This window comes from Oncorhynchus nerka, linkage group LG24, assembly GCF_034236695.1.
Source record: "Oncorhynchus nerka isolate Pitt River linkage group LG24, Oner_Uvic_2.0, whole genome shotgun sequence".
Taxonomy (NCBI): Eukaryota; Metazoa; Chordata; class Actinopteri; order Salmoniformes; family Salmonidae; genus Oncorhynchus; species Oncorhynchus nerka.
Window position 1 is genome coordinate 3,316,593 of NC_088419.1, and position 7,500 is coordinate 3,324,092.

General features: G+C 37.3%; 1 protein-coding gene across 3 annotated transcripts in view; it reads right to left on the bottom strand.

The window, feature by feature from the left end:
• The window catches only part of LOC115127701 (transcriptional activator Myb-like), an 83,060-nt gene that overhangs the window by 11,685 nt on the left and 63,875 nt on the right, over window positions 1-7,500 (bottom strand). The window lies entirely within an intron of this gene.

Here is a 7,500-nt window from a genome sequence, read left to right on the forward strand (position 1 = left end):
ATCACACAGATCCACAAAGAATTCGAAAACAAACCCAATTTTGAAAAACTCCCATATCTACTGGGTGAAATTCCACAGTGTGCCATCACAGCAGCAAGATTTGTGACCTGTTGCCACAAGAAAAGGGCAACCAGTGAAGAACAAACACCATTGTAAATACAACCCATATTTATGCTTATTTATTTTATCTTGTGTCCTTTAACTATTTGTACATTGTATATATATATATATATATATATATATATATATATAATATGACATTTGTAATGTCTTTACTGTTTTGAAACTTCTGTATGTGTAATGTTTACTGTTCATTTTTATTGTTTATTTCATTTTATATATTCACTTTATATATTATCTACCTCACTTGCTTTGGCAATGTTAACACGTGTTTCCCATGTCAATAAAGCCCTTGAATTGAATTGAATTGTATTGACGGGGTGAGAAAGAGAGAGAGAGAGAGAGAGAGAGAGAGAGAGAGAGGGAGAGAGACAGAGAGACAGAGAGACAGAGAGACAGAGAGAGAGAGAGAGAGAGAGAGAGAGAGAGAGAGAGAGAGAGAGAGAGAGACAGAGAGAGAGAGAGAGAGAGAGAGAGAGGAGAGAGAGAGACAGAGAGAGAGAGAGAGAGAGAGAGAGAGGGGGGGACTCCCCAAATACGGTGTGCCAAGCTTGTAGCGTCAAACCCAAGAAGACTCGAGGCTGTAATCGCTGCCATATTTGCATATGTGTCTCAACAAAGTACTGAGTAAAGGGTCTGAAAACTTATGTAAATGTGATATTTCCAGTTTTTTTTTTGCTGGATTTGCGATGTCATTATGGGGTATTGTGATGTCATTATGGGGTATTGTGATGTCATTATGGGGTATTGTGATGTCATTATGGGGTATTGTGATGTCATTATGGGGTATGTGATGTCATTATGGGGTATTGTGATGTCATTATGGGGTATTGTGATGTCATTATGGGGTATTGTGATGTCATTATGGGGTATGTGATGTCATTATGGGGTATTGTGATGTCATTATGGGGTCTTGTGTTTAGATTAATTGATGGAAAATAACTACTTAACACCTAGCCAGTGGTGTAAAGTACTTAAGTAAAAAATACTTTAAAGTACAACTTAAGTGATAGTAGTAATGATGATGGTAGTTGTAGTTTAGTGATGGAGGTGATAGTAGTAATGATGATGGTAGTTGTAGTTTAGTGATGGAGGTGATAGTAGTAATGATGATGGTAGTTGTAGTTTAGTGATGGAGGTGATAGTAATAATGATGATGGTAGTTGTAGTTTAGTGATGGAGGTGATAGTAGTAATGGTGATGGTAGTTGTAGTTTAGTGATGGTGGTGATGGTGGTGATAGTAGTGGTGATAGTAGTAATGATGATGGTAGTTGTAGTTTAGTGATGGAGGTGATAGTAATAATGATGATGGTAGTTGTAGTTTAGTGATGGAGGTGATAGTAGTAATGATGATGGTAGTTGTAGTTTAGTGATGGAGGTGATAGTAGTAATGATGATGGTAGTTGTAGTTTAGTGATGGAGGTGATAGTAGTAATGATGATGGTAGTTGTAGTTTAGTGATGGAGGTGATAGTAGTAATGATGATGGTAGTTGTAGTTTAGTGATGGAGGTGATAGTAGTAATGATGATGGTAGTTGTAGTTTAGTGATGGAGGTGATAGTAATAATGATGATGGTAGTTGTAGTTTAGTGATGGAGGTGACAGTAGTAATGGTGATGGTAGTTGTAGTTTAGTGATGGAGGTGGTGATGGTAATAATGATGATGGTAGTTGTAGTTTAGTGATGGAGGTGACAGTAGTAATGATGATGGTAGTTGTAGTTTAGTGATGGAGGTGACAGTAGTAATGATGATGGTAGTTGTAGTTTAGTGATGGAGGTGATAGTAATAATGATGATGGTAGTTGTAGTTTAGTGATGGTGGTGATAGTAGTAATGGTGATGGTAGTTGTAGTTTAGTGATGGTGGTGATAGTAATAATGATGATGGTAGTTGTAGTTTAGTGATGGTGGTGATAGTAGTAATGATGATGGTAGTTGTAGTTTAGTGATGGAGGTGATAGTAGTAATGGTGATGGTAGTTGTAGTTTAGTGATGGAGGTGGTGATAGTAGTAATGATGATGGTAGTTGTAGTTTAGTGATGGTGGTGATAGTAGTAATGGTGATGGTAGTTGTAGTTTAGTGATGGAGGTGACAGTAGTAATGGTGATGGTAGTTGTAGTTTAGTGATGGAGGTGATAGTAATAATGATGATGGTGGTTGTAGTTTAGTGATGGAGGTGATCGTAATGATGATGGTAGTTGTAGTTTAGTGGTGGAGGTGATAGTAATGATGATGGTAGTTGTAGTTTAGTGATGGAGGTGATAGTAGTAATGATGATGGTAGTTGTAGTTTAGTGATGGAGGTGGTGATAGTAGTAATGGTGATGGTAGTTGTAGTTTAGTGATGGAGGTGACAGTAGTAATGATGATGGTAGTTGTAGTTTAGTGATGGAGGTGATAGTAGTAATGATGATGGTAGTTGTAGTTTAGTGATGGAGGTGATCGTAATGATGATGGTGGTTGTAGTATAGTGGTGGAGGTGATAGTAATGATGATGGTAGTTGTAGTTTAGTGATGGAGGTGATAGTAGTAATGATGATGGTAGTTGTAGTTTAGTGATGGAGGTGATAGTAGTAATGATGATGGTAGTTGTAGTTTAGTGATGGTGGTGATAGTAGTAATGGTGATGGTAGTTGTAGTTTAGTGATGGAGGTGATAGTAGTAATGATGATGGTAGTTGTAGTTTAGTGATGGAGGTGATAGTAGTAATGGTGATGGTAGTTGTAGTTTAGTGATGGAGGTGATAGTAGTAATGATGATGGTAGTTGTAGTTTAGTGACGGAGGTGGTGATAGTAGTAATGATGATGGTAGTTGTAGTTTAGTGATGGAGGTGGTAGTTGTAGTTTAGTGATGGAGGTGATAGTAGTAATGATGATGGTAGTTGTAGTTTAGTGTTGGAGGTGATAGTAGTAATGGTGATGGTAGTTGTAGTTTAGTGATGGAGGTGGTGATGGTAATAATGATGATGGTAGTTGTAGTTTAGTGATGGAGGTGATAGTAGTAATGGTGATGGTAGTTGTAGTTTAGTGATGGAGATGATAGTAGTAATGGTGATGGTAGTTGTAGTTTAGTGATGGTGGTGATAGTAATAATGATGATGGTAGTTGTAGTTTAGTGATGGAGGTGATAGTAGTAATGGTGATGGTAGTTGTAGTTTAGTGATGGAGGTGGTGATGGTAATAATGGTGATGGTAGTTGTAGTTTAGTGATGGAGGTGACAGTAGTAATGATGATGGTAGTTGTAGTTTAGTGATGGAGGTGATAGTAGTAATGATGATGGTAGTTGTAGTTTAGTGATGGAGGTGATAGTAGTAATGATGATGGTAGTTGTAGTTTAGTGATGGAGGTGATCGTAATGATGATGGTGGTTGTAGTTTAGTGGTGGAGGTGATAGTAATGATGATGGTAGTTGTAGTTTAGTGATGGAGGTGATAGTAGTAATGATGATGGTAGTTGTAGTTTAGTGATGGAGGTGATAGTAGTAATGATGATGGTAGTTGTAGTTTAGTGATGGTGGTGATAGTAGTAATGATGATGGTAGTTGTAGTTTAGTGATGGTGGTGATAGTAGTAATGGTGATGGTAGTTGTAGTTTAGTGATGGAGGTGATAGTAGTAATGATGATGGTAGTTGTAGTTTAGTGATGGAGGTGGTGATGGTAATAATGATGATGGTAGTTGTAGTTTAGTGATGGAGGTGACAGTAGTAATGATGATGGTAGTTGTAGTTTAGTGGTGGAGGTGATAGTAATAATGATGATGGTAGTTGTAGTTTAGTGATGGAGGTGATAGTAGTAATGATGATGGTAGTTGTAGTTTAGTGATGGAGGTGATAGTAATAATGATGATGGTAGTTGTAGTTTAGTGATGGAGGTGATCGTAATGATGATGGTAGTTGTAGTTTAGTGATGGAGGTGATAGTAGTAATGATGATGGTAGTTGTAGTTTAGTGATGGTGGTGATAGTAGTAATGGTGATGGTAGTTGTAGTTTAGTGATGGAGGTGATAGTAGTAATGATGATGGTAGTTGTAGTTTAGTGATGGAGGTGGTGATAGTAGTAATGATGATGGTAGTTGTAGTTTAGTGATGGAGGTGATAGTAGTAATGATGATGGTAGTTGTAGTTTAGTGATGGAGGTGATCGTAATGATGATGGTAGTTGTAGTTTAGTGGTGGAGGTGATAGTAATGATGATGGTAGTTGTAGTTTAGTGATGGAGGTGATAGTAGTAATGATGATGGTAGTTGTAGTTTAGTGATGGAGGTGGTGATAGTAGTAATGGTGATGGTAGTTGTAGTTTAGTGATGGAGGTGACAGTAGTAATGATGATGGTAGTTGTAGTTTAGTGATGGAGGTGATAGTAGTAATGATGATGGTAGTTGTAGTTTAGTGATGGAGGTGATAGTAGTAATGATGATGGTAGTTGTAGTTTAGTGATGGAGGTGATCGTAATGATGATGGTAGTTGTAGTTTAGTGGTGGAGGTGATAGTAATGATGATGGTAGTTGTAGTTTAGTGATGGAGGTGATAGTAGTAATGATGATGGTAGTTGTAGTTTAGTGATGGAGGTGATAGTAGTAATGATGATGGTAGTTGTAGTTTAGTGATGGAGGTGACAGTAGTAATGATGATGGTAGTTGTAGTTTAGTGATGGAGGTGGTGATGGTAATAATGATGATGGTAGTTGTAGTTTAGTGATGGAGGTGACAGTAGTAATGATGATGGTAGTTGTAGTTTAGTGGTGGAGGTGATAGTAATAATGATGATGGTAGTTGTAGTTTAGTGATGGTGGTGATAGTAGTAATGATGATGGTAGTTGTAGTTTAGTGATGGAGGTGATAGTAGTAATGATGATGGTAGTTGTAGTTTAGTGATGGAGGTGGTGATAGTAGTAATGGTGATGGTAGTTGTAGTTTAGTGATGGAGGTGATAGTAATAATGATGATGGTAGTTGTAGTTTAGTGATGGAGGTGGTGATGGTAATAATGATGATGGTAGTTGTAGTTTAGTGATGGAGGTGACAGTAGTAATGATGATGGTAGTTGTAGTTTAGTGATGGAGGTGGTGATAGTAGTAATGATGATGGTAGTTGTAGTTTAGTGATGGAGGTGATAGTAATAATGATGATGGTAGTTGTAGTTTAGTGATGGAGGTGATAGTAGTAATGATGATGGTAGTTGTAGTTTAGTGGTGGAGGTGATAGTAATGATGATGGTAGTTGTAGTTTAGTGATGGAGGTGATAGTAGTAATGATGATGGTAGTTGTAGTTTAGTGATGGAGGTGATAGTAGTAATGATGATGGTAGTTGTAGTTTAGTGATGGAGGTGATAGTAGTAATGATGATGGTAGTTGTAGTTTAGTGATGGTGGTGATAGTAGTAATGATGATGGTAGTTGTAGTTTAGTGATGGTGGTGATAGTAGTAATGGTGATGGTAGTTGTAGTTTAGTGATGGAGGTGACAGTAGTAATGATGATGGTAGTTGTAGTTTAGTGATGGAGGTGATAGTAGTAATGGTGATGGTAGTTGTAGTTTAGTGATGGAGGTGATAGTAGTAATGATGATGGTAGTTGTAGTTTAGTGATGGAGGTGATAGTAGTAATGATGATGGTAGTTGTAGTTTAGTGATGGAGGTGATAGTAGTAATGATGATGGTAGTTGTAGTTTAGTGATGGAGGTGACAGTAGTAATGATGATGGTAGTTGTAGTTTAGTGATGGAGGTGATAGTAGTAATGATGATGGTAGTTGTAGTTTAGTGATGGAGGTGGTGATAGTAGTAATGATGATGGTAGTTGTAGTTTAGTGATGGAGGTGATAGTAGTAATGATGATGGTAGTTGTAGTTTAGTGATGGAGGTGATAGTAATAATGATGATGGTAGTTGTAGTTTAGTGATGGAGGTGATAGTAGTAATGATGATGGTAGTTGTAGTTTAGTGATGGAGGTGATAGTAATAATGATGATGGTAGTTGTAGTTTAGTGATGGAGGTGATAGTAGTAATGATGATGGTAGTTGTAGTTTAGTGATGGAGGTGATAGTAGTAATGATGATGGTAGTTGTAGTTTAGTGATGGAGGTGGTGATGGTAATAATGATGATGGTAGTTGTAGTTTAGTGATGGAGGTGGTGATAGTAGTAATGATGATGGTAGTTGTAGTTTAGTGATGGAGGTGGTGATAGTAGTAATGATGATGGTAGTTGTAGTTTAGTGATGGAGGTGGTGATAGTAGTAATGATGATGGTAGTTGTAGTTTAGTGATGGAGGTGATAGTAGTAATGATGATGGTAGTTGTAGTTTAGTGATGGAGGTGATAGTAATAATGATGATGGTAGTTGTAGTTTAGTGATGGAGGTGATAGTAGTAATGATGATGGTAGTTGTAGTTTAGTGATGGAGGTGATAGTAATAATGATGATGGTAGTTGTAGTTTAGTGATGGAGGTGATAGTAGTAATGATGATGGTAGTTGTAGTTTAGTGATGGAGGTGATAGTAGTAATGATGATGGTAGTTGTAGTTTAGTGATGGAGGTGGTGATGGTAATAATGATGATGGTAGTTGTAGTTTAGTGATGGAGGTGATAGTAGTAATGATGATGGTAGTTGTAGTTTAGTGATGGAGGTGATAGTAGTAATGATGATGGTAGTTGTAGTTTAGTGATGGTGGTGATAGTAGTAATGATGATGGTAGTTGTAGTTTAGTGATGGTGGTGATAGTAGTAATGGTGATGGTAGTTGTAGTTTAGTGATGGAGGTGACAGTAGTAATGATGATGGTAGTTGTAGTTTAGTGATGGAGGTGATAGTAGTAATGGTGATGGTAGTTGTAGTTTAGTGATGGAGGTGATAGTAGTAATGATGATGGTAGTTGTAGTTTAGTGATGGAGGTGATAGTAGTAATGATGATGGTAGTTGTAGTTTAGTGATGGAGGTGATAGTAGTAATGATGATGGTAGTTGTAGTTTAGTGATGGAGGTGACAGTAGTAATGATGATGGTAGTTGTAGTTTAGTGATGGAGGTGATAGTAGTAATGATGATGGTAGTTGTAGTTTAGTGATGGAGGTGGTGATAGTAGTAATGATGATGGTAGTTGTAGTTTAGTGATGGAGGTGATAGTAGTAATGATGATGGTAGTTGTAGTTTAGTGATGGAGGTGATAGTAATAATGATGATGGTAGTTGTAGTTTAGTGATGGAGGTGATAGTAGTAATGATGATGGTAGTTGTAGTTTAGTGATGGAGGTGATAGTAATAATGATGATGGTAGTTGTAGTTTAGTGATGGAGGTGATAGTAGTAATGATGATGGTAGTTGTAGTTTAGTGATGGAGGTGATAGTAGTAATGATGATGGTAGTTGTAGTTTAGTGATGGAGGTGGTGATGGT